Raw genomic sequence first — 16,826 nt, 5'->3', positions numbered from 1 at the left:
ACACGGGATTGCACGATGACGAAACTATCGCATTATAGCAGAATCGACTGTAGTATATATATTTCTCTCTTTCAGTAATGTATTTAGAAACTGGTGACTTAGTTGGTAGCACTTCTGCCTGTGAGCTGGAGGGACCTGAGTTCAAATCTACTGCATGACATGTTTATCACGGAATGAGTTTTACATGACCTAAAGTAGGTTTAGCTTGCCTGCAAAATTCTTACAGTAGACCACACGATTCTCCAAGGGAGGCAAGCGTGAAACTGCATCAAACAAGTTTGTTGCCTTTTAATAAAGGCAATTGTTATCAATAATTCTAATCTTCATTATAGAAATAAATGTGATTGATTGATTGATTTTATGTGAAAGATTGTGCCAGACTGTCTTCATAAATGAAATGTTTTGGAATGTTGTCCGAGGAGCTTGTCTTTTGATGATCTGCAGGCAATCCATACTCATTGTGTGCTTCTGTAATCAGTTTTCCCAACCATGTTCATCTCAAATAAGTTGTCCAACTGGAAAGAATATAGAACTACACCCATCATTTATGAAAAGTGTAATTACATTCTGTAAGCATTGTTTCTTATGAAAATTACTGAAATATCTGAGGACTGTTATGATATCTAAGAGCTCTAAAGATGGTTATTATTTTCATTCTCTCTTCTGTACTTCTAAAGACTTGATTTGTGTACTAAAAAAGGCATAAATATGAATGTTGCACATTATATCAAGCAGACCAGTTTTTTGTGGTGAAATGATCAATCATAAGGAGCAATGCAATCTTGTCATGAAAATTTTAGAGAAATTATGTGATAAAATTTCAGAGTTGGAAATTTGTAAAGAAGATCATGAGCAGTTACCGTGTGTTTTCTGTCACAGAAGGCTGTTGGTTCTGCCACAGCTGTCTCAGTTGTACTTGCCTTAGGGAATACAACAAAGGTTCATTAGACTGATTTCTGGGATAAGGAGGTTGTATTATGAGATTGACTAGACCAAGCTCCCTAGAGTTCAGAAAAGCAAGAGATGAATTCTGTAATGCATGTAAAATTCTTAAGCTTGATAGGATCAATGCTGATAAGGTGTTCCCCCTCTAGAACTAGGGCTGGTGGTTTCAGGATAAGGGGATCGCAAGTTTTGCATTGAGATGATGAGAAACTTCTTTACTCGGAGGGTTGTTAAAGTTTGTACTCTACCACACAGGGCTGTGAAAGCATGGTCAGTGAGCGTGATGAGGTTTGAAATTGATAGATTTTTGGGTGACTAAGAGAATAGTATGGAAAGTGATGCTGATGTAGCTCTTCATCTACAATCTTAATGATTGGTAGAGCAGGTTCAATGGCCTGCATGGGCTACTGCTCCTGATGAAGGGCGTTTGCCTGAAATGTCGATTTTCCTGCTTCTGTGATGCTGCCTGACCTGCTGTGCTTTTCCAGCACCATTCTGATCTAAACTACTGCTACTCCTGGTCCATTGTTCTTCTGTTTGCTTGCAGACAGTAGATTTTGCTGCATCTTTGTCAATCTCTGGCTATTGTATCCTAGATTGGAAAAGATTAGTGGAAATACTATTTCTCTTCTGGGGAATGTCTAATTTCTGCATTCAATTAATGTCAATGGTGCTTCAATCTGAACTACAAAGCCAGCTGAATGCTGCAAATGGGAAGCATTTCACACAAATCCCAGATGAATCTTCTACTACAGTTTTTAGGTATCTAGGGTTTTGTAAATCAAAGTGCTGTGTATGTGAATTAATTCTAAAATTCTGTACATATCCAATTGTAAATGTTTTCCAAGTAATTCTCTTCAAATCATATCCAAATCCTTGTCAGTTCTTGTTCACACTTAGTGTGATGAAACAGAAGGAGTCTGTTTCAAATTCAGCCAAGGAAAATAACATGAAATGAGGCACAAGAAAATTTCAGTATCTGAGAAATGTATACATTTTTCAAATTTCGTTTACTATGATAATATTTCACTTGTAATTTTTTTTTCCATTTGCACCTCTTGTTCTGAGGGTGGTGAAGGCAATACTTTTGCTCTCAACCAAGTGACAGTTGCACTTGAAGTCTGTTCATCCCAATTTCATTATGCAACCTAATGTACATATGTAATTTCCTGCTCGGAGATTTTGATTGGGATCCTGATGCTTATTGTATATTACTTTACTTTTCTTTTACCCATCTGACAGCACAAAGGCCAGTTGTAGCAACTTTACTTTCATACCATTAGCTACCTCAAAATAACTGTTGTAGAATCACCTTAGTGAACATAGTTCAGGAATATTCATTTTTTTCAGATATGGGCAAATCTGATTCATTGTAAATAAAAATCTAGCAAGGCAATTAAGTATGATGTTTTGGAATCTATCTTTTATGTAAAGTGGACAACTTCCTATAGTTATCGGAAAGGGTATATATGCTAGTAGATAAAATTATTAATGTATTAACTTTTTATCTGCAGTTGGTCAGTGAGTATTTATTTTTATTCTGGTTTCCATTCCTTCAGTGCCGTGTCCAGACTAAACTAAGGCAGTGCTGTCCTGCCTTTCCATCTTCATGGTGCATAAACTTCAGTTCATTCAAAATTCTGCTGCAAGTATCCTACTTCAGTCACTTATCAGTGATGTAGATTTGCTCCCAGACCCCGCTCCCCCCCCCCCCACGCAATGATATCCAATCCGAAATTCTCTTAAATTTCTTTAAATGCCATGTATGTCCATTTATTTTAACTTTCAACTCTTTAATGTGTCCATATGGAGCTTGTCAGCAGTTTGCCCATATCCCTCTTAAACCCTTTCTATTCATATACCCATCCAAATGCCCTTTAAATGTTGTAATTGTACCAGCCTCCACCACTTCCTGTGGCAGCTCATTCCGTATAGGCACCACCCTCTCTGTGGAAAAAGTTGCCCCTTAGATCCCTTTTTTATGTTTCTCCTCTCACCGTAAATGTATGCCCTCTAGTTCTTAAGTCCCCCACCCCAGGGTAAAATAAAATGTCTATTTACCCTGTCCATGCCCCTCATTATTTTATATACCCCTGTAAGGTCACCCCTCACACTCTGCTCCAGAGAAAACAGCTCCAGCTTATTCAGCCTCTCCCTTTAGGTCAAACTCTCCAATCCTGATAACATCCTTGTAAATCCTTTCTGAACAGTTTGATTTCACAACATCCTTCCAATAGGAGGAAGACCAGAATTGCACACAATATTTCATAAGTGGCAACATTTTCTGATTAACCTCTTTACAGTCTTCTAGAACTTTCATTGAGTTCAAGAATTTCAGGAGCATCTATCCATTTTGATATTTTCTTTCCTTCAGCTACTGTTTTGAATCATTTTCATTCTTTATGCTTTAGTATAGAGCTGTTTATTGTTCTACCACTGACCTTCTGGACAAGTGCTTGATGCCTTTGCTATATTTATTACTATTACCTTTTGCCTCTTTGTTACATGACATGACATTTTAGTAATTTAATCTCTTGCTCCTCCACCACCTCTTGTTGACCCTCCCTTTTGCACAACAGCATAAACTATTGTATTTTTACTCCCCGTTTGAAGGAGATCATCCTGGTCTTGAAACTTTGTTTCTTTCAGTACAAATGCTGTCAGACCTGCTAAGTATTTCCAGCACTTAGTGTTTATTTCAGATTTTCAGCATTTACTGTATTTTATTTTTATTTTGTTAGCAAGTAATTGGGGCTTTTCTATCATCTGTATATGCTTCCAATTTAATGTTTTTTTTAAAAAAAAGTAATACATGGCAAGTTGCAAGTCACACGACACCAGGTTACAGTCCAACAGCTTTATTTGAAACCGCAAGCTTTCGAAGCATAGCCCCTTCATCAGGTGAAGTAACCTGGTGTTGTATAACTTCTGACTATGTCCATCCCAGTCCAACACTGGCACTTCCACATCATACGTGGCAAGTTGTGCATTTCTATAAATCATCTTTCATCTCTTGCTTTATTATTCTAGTCGTTTGTTCTTAAAGTACATTTGCTGCATTCGAATTTCCTGGTCATTGTTAGCAATCTGCTACTTTGCAGAATTGGTTGTGCATTGTGGGCAAGGGCAGTGTTTTCAGTAATCATCCCTGGCACTTTTCCAGAAAGACTGACGGATAGTCAGTCGTTTTGGGTAGTCTAGCCAGGAGTTTTATCTCTTGTTCATTACTACCTAAGGATCGTTTGAGGTAACTTGTTTTTCTCCATGTTTTGCATTGGCAGAAATTGGCACACAAACAACTGCTGAGATGTACAATCTCTCAACTATTAAGGGAGTATATGGGAGTATGAAATTTTAATAGCCATGGCATTTCCTCCTTGGGCTCCTACCAGTGTGTTTTTCTGCTAGCTTATAGTTTAAATGCATGTTTATGACCAAAATACCACTACTTCATTTAATGTTGTGTACACAGTTCTTTGCTCCTGTAATTCATTGTGGTTCTCACGTTCGAGATTAACCTACCTTCTTTTTTTTGTGCTTCAAAATCAAAAGCCCTGATGAGTTTGATATAAACCAAAGCTACATCATCTCACTGATGAACTTGGAAGCTAGCATAAGGGAAATAAATAGTGATATCTTGAAAAGAGTTTGTTATAGAAGAGGAGGTGCTGGAGGTCTTAAAACAAGTAAAGGTAGATAAATCCGTGGGAACTGATCAGGTGTTTCCCAGAATTTTGTGGGAGTTCAAGGAAGAGATTGCTGGGCCTCTTGCTGAGATATTTGTATCATTGACAGCTGTGGATAAGGTGCAGGAAGACTGGAGGTTGGCTAATATGGTGCCACTATTTAAGTCTATTAAGAAAAGCCAGGGAACACTAGACTGGTGAGCCTTATGTCAGTGGTGGATAACTTGTTGGAGGTAATTCTGAGGGACAGGATTTACATAGTTTGGAAAGGCCAGGACTGATTAGGAATTATCATGATGGCTTTGTGTGTCACTAACCTGATTGAGTTTTTTGAAGAGGTGACAAAGAATTATGAAGCTTCTGCTTGGTAGATTGGTTGATAAGGTTAGATCACATGGGATCCAGGGGTAGCTAGTCAATTGGATACAAAATTGACTGAAGGTATGAGATAGAGGATGGTGGTAGATGTTTGCTTTTTGGACTAGAGGCCTGTGACATATAATGTACAAGGATTGCTGTTGTATTCACTGCTTTTTGTCATGTATATAAATGATCTAGATGCTAATATAGGAGGTATGATTAGTAAGTTTGCAGATGATGCCAAAAGAGGTGGTAGTGGGCAGTGAAGAAAACTACCTCAGTATGAAGGGACCTTGATCAGATGGGCCAATGGGCTGAGGAATGATAGATGGAGTTTGTTAGATAAATGTGAGCTGTTGCAATTTGCAATGGCAAACCATGGTAGGACTTGTATGTTTAATAGTAGGACCCTGGGTAGTGCTGCCGAATAGACACCTCGGGATGCAGGTGGATAATTCCTTGAAAGTGGAGTCGCAGGCAGACCGGGTACTGACGAACGGGTTTGGGATACTTACCTTCATTGGTCAGAACATTGGGTATAGGAGTTGGGATGTCATGTTGCCGCTGTACAAGATGTTGGTGAGGACACTTTTAGCATACTGCATAAAATTCTGGTCACGCTTCTACAGAAAAGAGAGGTGTTGTTAAACTCTAGAGGGTTCAGAAAAGATTTTCAAGGATGTTGCCAGGGCTAGAAGGCATTGGTTTAAGATGGGAGGGGAAAGATTTAAAAGGATCTGAGGGGTAACTGCTTAACGCAGAGAGTGGTGCCTGTATGGAATGAGCTGCCAGAGGTGGATGTAGGTACAATTACAACGTGTAAAGGCATCCAGATGAGTATATGAAAAGGAAGGATTTAGAGGGATATGGGCCAAATGCTGACAAATGGGACTAGGTCAGATTGGGGCATCTGTTCAGCATGGACAAGTTGGATCAAAGGGTGTCTTTCATACTTCTAAGACTGTAATGTATGTTGCTCACCCTTAAACTTACTGTCAAGCAGCTTGCCAGCATTCAATCTTAGATAATCTGCATTTTTCTCATGCTAACACTGAGAATGTATCAACTGTCATTTTCAGCCTGCAACTCATTTTCTTGCTTTCGGTTCCAACTGTCAGCTTAGTGAACCAGGCTCTGCCTTGATGTCCTATGTGACTTCGAGGTAAAATTCTGACATCATATCTACGCCAACATTAAAAAAATGACCCATTTCCATATCTAATATTTCTGCCTTTTTATAATCACTCATGGGGCCTGGGCGTCACTGGCTGGCCAACATTTATTTCCTGTCCCTGGCTGCCCTTGAACTGAGTGGCTGCCCTGGCCACTTCACAGGGCAGTTAAAAGTCAACCACATTGCTGTGGGTGTGGAGTCACATGTAAGCTAGATCAGGTGAGGACAGCCGATTTCCGTCCCTGAATGACATTAATGAGCCAGATGGGATTTCCTGACAATTAGCAATGATTTTGTGGTTGTCAGTAGATTCTTAATTCCAGACTTGTTATTGAATTCAAGTTCCACCATCTACCATGGTGGGACTTGAACCCAGGTTACCAGAACATTAGCTGAGTTTCTGGATTAATAATTTAGTGGTAATGCCATTAGGCCATTGCCTCCCTTACTTCATGCTACCTGTAACTGAAATGCGCATCCATGTTCTTTGTTTACAGATTTAGCTATTCTAATTCTTTCCTGGCCACCTTCTCATCTCTATCATCTAGCTGTTTCAAACTCTGCCCATATTCTGTTGTACTTCTCCCAGTGCCTTAATATTTCTGAACAATTTAAAATTTGTATTTGTGTCCTTAAATTACTTTTATGGCCTGGCAGTTGTCTATTTCTAACCATCTCTGGCTCCATAAAACCCTAGTGCTTCCTCTGACTCTGGCCATTTGTGTTTTCTGTGTCTCCTATCCCCAAACCCCTTCATTCTCCATTGGAAGCATTTAACTTCCTCCTACCCTAAAACTGTCTTTCTGTTTGCTCTCTCCCTTTTAAAATTCACCCCAAAATTGTCATCTTTGACCAAGCTTTTTATGTTTTCCATTGGTATCTCAGTCTTTTTAGCTTTGTCATTTTTTTCTGTTTTTAATCTGACCATTTTTGGTATTTTTCTGTGGGAAAGGCACGACATAAATGCAAGTTGTTGATCATGATGCTTTTAAATTTCAAGACATTGACTCCTCTAATAGTCATTTGGTAATTGTCCAGAGTGTCAAATTGAGTCATATATTTACTGAAGATTTTGTATTTATGTCTATGCTAAATTTACAGAGCTTAATTGGGATTAAGAATGGGAAAAATTAGGAAAGGTTTCTGCTCCTGGTTGCAATTAATTGACTTCTGCTCAAAGTGGATATATGAATATTGAATAAAAATGAGGGGACACAGTTTAGCTTCAACTTACATGTGAATTCCTCTGGTAAAAGCTTTCAGTATTCACTGTACCCAATTGGATGAAGAATGGTTGGTGAGGCAGTGTGTTGGTGAAAATATATCTCATCATGGGCCTATACCTTTGGTACAAAAGATGACAGTTGATTAAAGAAAAGTCTAGGAATTGTCTGAGTGGAGCATGCTGTTTATTTACTGTACTCCTTTGTTCCTAATAATAGTGCTTCTTTTTCTCTGCAAAGTACCTTTTATAGATGCTTGTGAAGTAATTTCCCTTGTTGTGTAGTTGGTGAGATTTTGTTAGTTTTAATTCTGTGTTGTGGTGCTTTGTTGACCTAAGGTAGATTTTCCATGTAAGCTAATTCTATTAGTTTTTTGGAATTTTAAGAGACAGACACTTTTGAGGGGCAAGGTACTTTGGTAATAGAAGCCAGTGGAGAAAACTGGTTTTCTAAGGCTTTTTTAAAAAAAAGTATGCTGCTTGAATTGGTCTTTGAATTTCTTTTGGTTATATGTGTAAGCTCTTTCCTAATTTTAAAAATTATCCCTTTTCCACCACTTCCCCAGCTTAATAATTTGCCAAATTTTCAGGATGCTGGTCTGAATGTCAGTGGTCAAAAGGGGAAATTTTCTTCTTACTTTACCCAAATTGCAATCTAAGCTAACAGTTTAGCTGCTTTGTGGTTCTGAGCACCAATTATTCTTCAAATTGCAGACCAATAACAAGGTTTTCTTCTTTTTGAGTTTGTAGACTTAAAAGATGACCATGATAGAAATGACAGTTTATGAGAATTAAGTTTCCAAATTGTGCAGCTCCTTACAGACATTAACAATGAAAGTTAAATATATTTCAGGGTCTCTTTTAAGGACTATGTTTTTGGGGTTGAGTGTTTTGCTTTGATTTTAAAAATAATCATGCTACTTTGTCTTCTCATTCTCATGGTTTCCTGTTGTTTAGCTGTTTTAATTTAACAAAGGGTATTTAGTTTTTAGTGCCTTATCCAAAGAACTGTTTTTCATGTAGAAACCTTGAGAGTTAATTGCTTGCTCGCTGCTGTCAGTGTTTGCTAGCCATGCATTAGTTTTCTGAAAATTTGTTGAATAGCAAGTATGGCAACAGTGGAAACAGATCAGAGAAGGTATACCAGACAAATACCTGGACTGAGCATATTGCCTTATGAGGAGAGGCTGGACAAGCTAGGCCTGTATCCTCTGGAATTTACAAGAGTCAAAGATGACTTAATTCAAACACAGATCCTGAAGTGACTTGACAAGGTGGCTTTGGAAAAGAGGTTTCATGTTGTGAGAATCTATAGCTCGAGGTCATATTTTAAAAATAAAGGGTACACATTTAAGACAAAGAGGGTGAAAAAACTTTTTGAGTGGGGAAGTATCTTTAGAATTCCCTTCCTCAAAAGACAGTGAATGCAGAATCTTTAAATATTTTTAAGACAGGTTCTTGATTTTCCGGGTTATGTATGGATGTCAAATTGAGGTTAAAATCAAATTAGCTGTGATCTTACTGAATAGAAGAGCAGGTTTGAAGGACTGACTCTACCTGCAAAAGTTTTTCCTTGTGTAATTTTTGCCAATTGCGTTAAATTTGTGTCCTCTTCTTCTTGATCCTTTGAAGAATAAAAACAGTTCCTATAGATTTGCTGATTTTTGTATTCAAGTACATATTGTTAAAGTTCCTATTCATTTCCTGCACAAAAATTTTATTTCAAAAGTGAGTTTGCTTTATATTGTTCTTATGTTTTGGTCAATATACTTCCTAAGGCAAAAGAAGTCAATTATGATCTGGGTTTATATAACCAAATGCTCTTTTGGAATCTTTCAGATAAAATCTGACACCTACATTTGTGAATGGATATTAGAGCAGATGGATCAAAAACTCACTTGGAGCTGTGGTTCACAACATTTTGTGAGTTAGAGGTTTAGCTAGATTTAAGGAAGAAATCCCAGCGCTAGGAGCTAGGCACTTGGAGTATTGCGGTTCCAGAACTTTATGCATCATAGGAAGGATGTGGAAGCTTTGGAAAGGGTTCAGAGGGGATTTACCAGGATGTTGCCTGGTATGGAGGGAAGGTCTGATGAGGAAAGGCTGAGGGACTTGAGGCTGTTTTCATTAGCGAGAAGGAGGTTGAGAGGTGACTTAATTGAGATGTATAAGATAATTAGAGGGTCAGATAGGGTGGACAGTGAGAGCCTTTTTCCGCGAATGGCAATAGCTACCACAGGGGGCATAGCTTTAAATTGAGTGATAGATATAGGACAGATGTCAGAGGTCGTTTCTTTACACAGAGTAGCAGGGGCATGGTACGCACTGCCTGCAACAGTAGAGACTCGCCAACTTTAAAGGCATGTAATGGTCATTGGATAAACATATGGACGAGAATGGATTAGTGTAGGTTAGATGATCTTTAGATTGGTTTCACAGGTCGGCGCAACATCGAGGGTCGAAGGGCCTTTTCTGCGCTGTAATGTTCTATGTTCTGTGTTCTATGTTGAAGACACGACTTTATAGGTGGAGCAAAGGAAATAGATGATGTGCACACTGTCAGAATTGGAGGCCTTAAACTTTTGGGATGGAGATGGTCAGGGAGAGAAAAGGAGTGAGAACACCAGGATGAGAATTTAAAAATTATGTTGCTAGGCCTGGAAGCAGTGTTGGTTAGCAAGTGTAGGGTGTGATCAGTGAGTAGGGTCTGGTGCAAAGTAGGATATAGGCATCAGAGCTTTGGATGAGATGAATTTTATGGGACTGGGAGTTGGAGACTGGCCAAGCATTGGAATCAGAGTGAGAATACTCCAATGAGCTGATACAAATGTTGAAGAAAGCCACACCTAATGCGTTCTTAAAAAAAATGATGAACACCCTTTAATGTTCTTCCTGATTTGCGCAAGTGCACTTCTGTGCAGTGACTTGGAACATGCCAAGAGCAATTATAAATTTTTGATTATGCAGTGTGTATCACTATACATTATGTATCCAAATCTTGGAATGAAGTCAAACTCATGACCTCTGGTCCAGAGTTGACGGTACAGTACTCACAACAGTACTTAATTATTTTTCAGTTAGTGAATTTCCTGATTATTTTTGTATATTCATTTGTATCAGTATTCCTGAGTAAGCTTCCTACAAATATGATTGTATATGTAATGTAATTTTTGTTTAGTTCTCTAGGTTGGCAAGGATGTGATTTTTGGTTTGATGGCTTTGAGCAAAGCATTTGAGGGTTTCACTTAGATCACTAGTGTCTTTTGGTGGAAATAACAAATGTGGTGTTTGCCATCAACGTGTTGCCATAATTTTGATAGACTGAGTAGATACCATGGTGTAGCAGCATACTCAATGTCATTAACTGTGGATTGTGATCAGTTCACATTGTTGTCGTTATCCTGCCCATGGATATAAAAGATAACACACAACTTGACTTACCTATTTGCCACAATATTGTGCAAAACGCATGTATAGTTTCTACACTTCAGCTTTTCCTCTGTTTGAGGTCATACATGCAATTATACATACCATTGTCTTGTTGCTAACCTTAACTTTGTAAAACAAAAGTCCTAAGTCACTTGACAGGATAAAATATATTTTCATTGTAAAGGGATAAGCAAAATTTTAAGTTTTAAATTGTCTAAACATTTTAATAAAAGCATAGAATGAAATCTGTTAATTTATCTCCAGTAAAACATATATTTTATAATTAAGATTTAAATAATCATAATTCATGAATTGATTCAAGGCTTGATTTCTCTCTTTACCTTCATGTTCCTGTTTCTCCTTTTCTTTGATGAGGGGAGAAAGAAGTTCAGTGAATTATACTAAAGATGATGAGGTTAGCATAGGAGCTAAAATGGAACAAGAGACAAAAATTGAACATATTGACTGACAAAGCAGTAATATTGGTAAATTATGCATGAGAGCTCAAAGAAGGATAATTCTTCAGACTGTTAATTCATTCATCTGCCCAGAACTGAGTTTTCAGCCTTCCTAGATTTAGGGTAAGGCTGGCATAGCATATAAAAGCAGTGTTTAAGATTTTATGAAGATTTAAGATTTGTTGAGGGGAAAAGAGCTTTGGATCACAAGAGAAAACTGAGCTGTTTGGTGGTAGGTTTGTTCTCTTTAATGTTGGAGCAGTTGGTAAGGTTTGTAATGTTAATAGTTGATGGATGGAACCCATCAAAGACGAGAAATGATCTGTTGTTTGAAAGTAAATCATGCTTTGAAGAACAGAAGTAAGACTTCTTACTCCCATAACTGCTCTTGCCTGGAGCTCTGTCTTGTGCCATTTTCTCTCATCACCTGTAACTTGTTTGTAATCAGTGTTTGATGTCTATTATCTAACAATGTCTGAGTTAACCCCTGTTTTCTGCTTCCCTCCACTTTGTCCTCCAGTAGAGATCTCAGTAGCTTTTCAGCTTGGATCAAATGGGTGAAATAGTAAATATTTTTTCCAGTTCGTCTTTTCTTAAAAATTCTTTTACACTTGCAATTTCAAAATTCTCTTCATTTATTTATGGTTTGTACATGGAATGTTTAACATAGTCTTTGTATCTCCTTTTCAAAGGCCTCTGTTTTCTTCCATAGATATCTCATATTGTTTTTGATGCATACAGGCAAGTGAATGGATCGTAGCATCTTCCATAAACAAGGAAAAAAGCAAGCTCAAATTTCTTTTTAAACACATCTTTCATCTTGTCAAAATTACTTCTGGCTACCTGTCCTCCTCAACTTCTTTTGCATTAGATCAGCCATATTCTCATAGAGTCATAGAGATGTACAGCATGGAAACAGACCCTGTGGTCCAACCCGTCCATGCCGACCAGATATCCCAACCCAATCTAGTCCCATCTGCCAGCACCTGGCTCATGTTCCTCCAAACCCTTCCTATTCATATACTCATCCAAATGCCTTTTAAATGTTGCAATTGTACTAGCCTCCACCTCTTCCTCTACATTCACTTAAATTTGTCTTAAATTTACAAACCTATTTACTTGTTCCAAAGTAACACTTGCTTTAGTTTCTTCTAATCTTCATACATACAGATGAAGAGGGACACCAGTTTGACTGGGACAATGCATCTATCCTTGGAAGCCGAAACAAAGACCAACACGGGAATTCCTAGAGGCATTCAAATTAACAAACATATAGATTTGGACCCTATTTACCAACCTCTCAGAAACAGAACCGGACATGATATCACCTACCACAACAAACCTTCGGCGGCACGGTGGCTCCTTAGTTAGTACTGCTGCCTCAGTTCCAGGGACCCGGGTTCAATTCCCGCCTCGGGTAACTGTATGTGTGGAGTTTGCATATTCTCCTCGTGTCTGCGTGGGTTTCCTCCGGGTGCTCAGGTTTCCTCCCATAGTCCAAAGATGTGTAGGTCAGGTGAATTGGCCATGCTAAATTGCCCATCGTGTTGGATGGTTGCGTCAGGGGTAAATGTAGGGGTTTTGGGTCTGAGTGAGTTGCTCTTCGGAGGGTCGGTGTGGACTTGTTGGGCTGAACGGCCTGTTTCCACACTGTAGGGAACCTAATCTATTTTAAAAACCGAGACACAAATAACAAGTGGGCTAGAACACCAATGCTTCACTGGAAGCTCACTGATGATGTTACCTAGCATGGTGACAAAACTTCTGAAAACAAATCTACCAGCTCAGCAAGCAAATTTATAACCAGATGAATATATTTCTTTCACTACTTAAAGAATACTAGTACCAACCAGACAGATTATTGAAATTAATTGATGGTTGTAGTTGTGATCGGGTTTGGGTACAAATTTTGCCACCCCATATAAGGATGGATTGAGGTTGAGGCCTATAAAATGGGAAAGACAGCTGCGCTGGATTGCTTTCCCAACCAATTCTTGCATCGGAATTTCAGTGACATCTATACTGACCTCAGGCTTCCTGTCATAAGGGAATGGGAAGCAAATTTAAACTTGCAAATACTTTATTAAGGGTCATATTATTGTGCTATTGGAAATTTGCTGGATGGGAGGGCACAAGCTGAATGCAGGGAGCCTCCTGGCAGTACCAAAGAGGAAATGTGTGTTTCATTCAAATGGGGGCCCCAAATAAGAAATCATAGAATCCCTACAATGTGGAAACAGGCCATTTGGCCCAACAAGTCCAGACCAATCCTCCGAACAGTATCCCACCCAGACCCATTTCCCCTGCCTAATGCACCTAACCTACACATCCCTGAACACTGTGCAATTTAGTATGGCCAGTTCACCTGACTTGCACATCTTTGGTATGTGGAAGAAAACTGGAGCACCAAGAGGAAAAACATACAGACACTGGGAGAATGTGCAAATTCCACATAGACAGTACCCTCAGGCTAGAATCTAACATGGGTCCCTGGCGCTGAGAGGCAGCAGTGGTAACCACCATGTCGCCACTCCTTTTGTTTTTTGCAACTAATGAATGAATGTGCTTCTGCTAGTAAAGTATGAGGAGTGACCCATTGGGTGGCTAAGCATGTTCTGCCCATTGCTTGATCTTTGATTCTGGCCTTAGATTCAAATATATTAGGAATAAGGCAAGATGTGTTGTGCTACAATTTGAACAGAAGGGAAGAGTGACAGTCAATAATTTTAGAACTCATCAATGTAGAAAATATTTTGTCATCTGTTCCCTTTGTGAAAACAGCTAACTTTATGTTGACCAAATGAATGTTCTTTTTATTAAATTATCAGTTGTGCACAATTATGTGTGCTATAGTTACTGACGGTTTCCACTTTATAAGCAGCTGCTCATATTGAACATGATTAGTGTTATTTCCATTCAGTGGGTTTTTACATGGCTGGTAATTCTAATGCCCAGTTAGCAGACCTTGCCAAGTGTTGGGAAGATGCTGTTTGAAGGATTGCATAGGGTTTTTTTGCAAGTTTGTGTGCTTCCTCTGATACCTTTGCACTTTCCAACAAAATTCCTGTCTGTGGTGGTTTCCTGAATTGGCCTTCTTCACTTTGGTCACAAATTAGAGTTGTCCATGAATTAGTGGGTTTGTTTGACCTCTTTAGCAATGTTTTAACAACATCCTTAAAGTATCTATTGTTTTTCTCCGGTTATGTTGTTGCAACTAGATACCAAGTAGTATAATTGCTTTGAGCCTGAGAATGCGTATAAGGTATAAGCAGGTAGGAAAGAGTTAAGTTTTGAGTATTGTGAAACGAGGTTCGGCTGAGCATGATTCAGATCAGATAAGAACTTGCAGTTAACAATAGGGAGCTGGAGGCAAGGGTAACTGGTTAATAAGGTGGAAAAGCATTCATTATGTAGAGCTATTTAACAATATTAGAAGCATTCAGTATGTAAGGTCAGTTTAACAAGATGAAAAATATACGTTATATTCGTTATAAGGTTAAGAATATTCATTGTGTAACACCAGATGGCTTATTCTTTGCTGTTGACACTCACTGATTTTAACGGTCATCCAATCAATATGTATGTTGCCTAATCTGGATGCTCCATATAATCAATATAATTCATTGAGAAACTACTCTTCCAGAGAAGACAGAGAACCCATGTCTCTGTGCACATGGGTGATCGTTCTCTCTCCCTCTAGGGCCTGGAATAAAGATGAAGGAGGTAAAACTATACTGTGTCTCTGAGTGTTTTGCTTCGACTGAGGGGGGAAATGAGACAACAAGCCTGGTGTCAGGCATACGATCGAAATGTCTCACCAGCAGAGCTGATTTTGAGTGATTAGTGTCTTGGTGCTTGGCAGTTGGCTTGGGAGAGGATGTTGCTGTTGGGACTGCCTTTGTGCCACTTTTGGTGGTATTTCAACACAGGAGATAAACCCATAGTAATCTTAAAAGCTTGAATTGTTCATTGAAAAATGTGTTGTACCTCTCCAAACTCTGTTCTGAGTTTGATAATTATAGTAATCAAATGTAATTCTCTTTTAAGCTAATAACACTTCATTATGACACTCTAACAATGATAATTTTTGACAAAGACCTTGTAGTGTGGGTGAGTGTTTCTTGCAAGGTTATGACATGGGATATTGGCTGACTCAGATAGGTGTAAAATGAGGTCACTGACTAAAGCTGAATGTTCCATTCTTTTGCTGTTTCATCTGGTTTCTGAAGCATACAGTAATGCAGCAATGTTCGGAAAATTCTATGGCCTTTGTGAATTTTTCACCTTTGTGTAACAATATTTGCTTGAAATTTTAGTCATATTATTGGTGCTATCTGTACCTGAAGATGTTCTTTGTGTTTTAGCTAGGATATCATTTCTTCAACTGATATAACAGCATTTTGTCTTTATTGTGCCGAGCACAATTTCCAGGCCAAGGAAACAGGTATATGATGCATTCCTTGTTCGAACATAGAGCAGTACAGCACAGTACAGGCTCTTAGGCCCTCAATGTTGTGCCAACCTTTTATCCCTCTCTAAGATCAAAGTAACCTACATACCCTACATTTTACTATCATCCATGTGTCTATCCAAGAGTTGTTTAAATGCCCCTAATGTATCTGACTCTACTACCGCTGCTGGTAGTGCATTCCACGTACCCACCTCACTCTGTGCAAAGAACCTACCTGTGATATCTCCCTTGAACCTTCGTCTAATCACTTTAAAATTATGCCGCCTCATGAAAGCCATTTCTACCCTGGGGAAAAAATCTCTGGCTAGCCGCTCTTTTTATGCCCCTCATCATCTTATACAACTTTATCAATTCACCTCTCATCCTTCTTTTCTCCAGTGAGAAAAACCCTAGCCCCCTCAACCTTTCTTCCTAAGACATGCCCTCCAGTCCAGGCAGCATTCTGGTAAATCTCCTCTGCATCCTCTCTAAGGCTTCCACATCCTTCCTATAATGAGGTGACCAGAACTGAGCACCATATTCCAAGTGTGGTCTAACCAGGGCTTTGCAGAACTGCAGCATAACCTCGTGGCTCTTAAACACATCCCCCTGCTAATGAAAGCCAACACTATATATAACAACCCTATCAACTTGGGTGGCAAATTTGAAGGATCTATGGAGGTGGACCCCAAGATACCTCTGTTTCTCCATACTGCCAAGAATCCTGCCTTTAATTCTTTAATCTGCATTCAAATTTGAATTTGCAAAATGAATCGTTTCACACTTATCAGATGTTTGCTCAAATCCATATACACCACATCCACGGCTCTACCTTCATCAATGTATTTTGTCACATCCTTAAAGAATTCAGTGAGGCTTGTGAGGCATGACTTGCTCCTCACAAAGCCATGCTTACTATCTCTAATCAAACTATGCTTTTCCAAATAATCATAAATCCTGTCTCTCAGAATCCTCTCCAATAATTTGCCCACCACCAACATAAGACTGACTGGTCTGTAATTTCCAAGGTTATCCTTATTCCCATTTTGAGCAAGGGAATAACATTTGGCACCCTCCCGTCATCTGCTGTTATTCCAGTGGA

General features: G+C 38.8%; 1 long non-coding RNA gene across 2 annotated transcripts in view; it reads left to right on the top strand.

The window, feature by feature from the left end:
• The window catches only part of LOC148149666 (uncharacterized), a 70,806-nt gene that overhangs the window by 3,900 nt on the left and 50,080 nt on the right, over positions 1-16,826 (top strand). The gene's annotated exons all lie outside the window — the stretch shown is intronic.

The sequence above is a fragment of the Chiloscyllium plagiosum genome, unplaced genomic scaffold, assembly GCF_037043375.1.
Source record: "Chiloscyllium plagiosum isolate Xiang-an unplaced genomic scaffold, Cpla_swu_hap1 HiC_scaffold_7, whole genome shotgun sequence".
NCBI lineage: Eukaryota > Metazoa > Chordata > Chondrichthyes > Orectolobiformes > Hemiscylliidae > Chiloscyllium > Chiloscyllium plagiosum.
The sequence above is the reverse complement of the archived record's forward strand: the minus strand, read 5'-3'. Positions and strand labels throughout refer to the sequence as shown.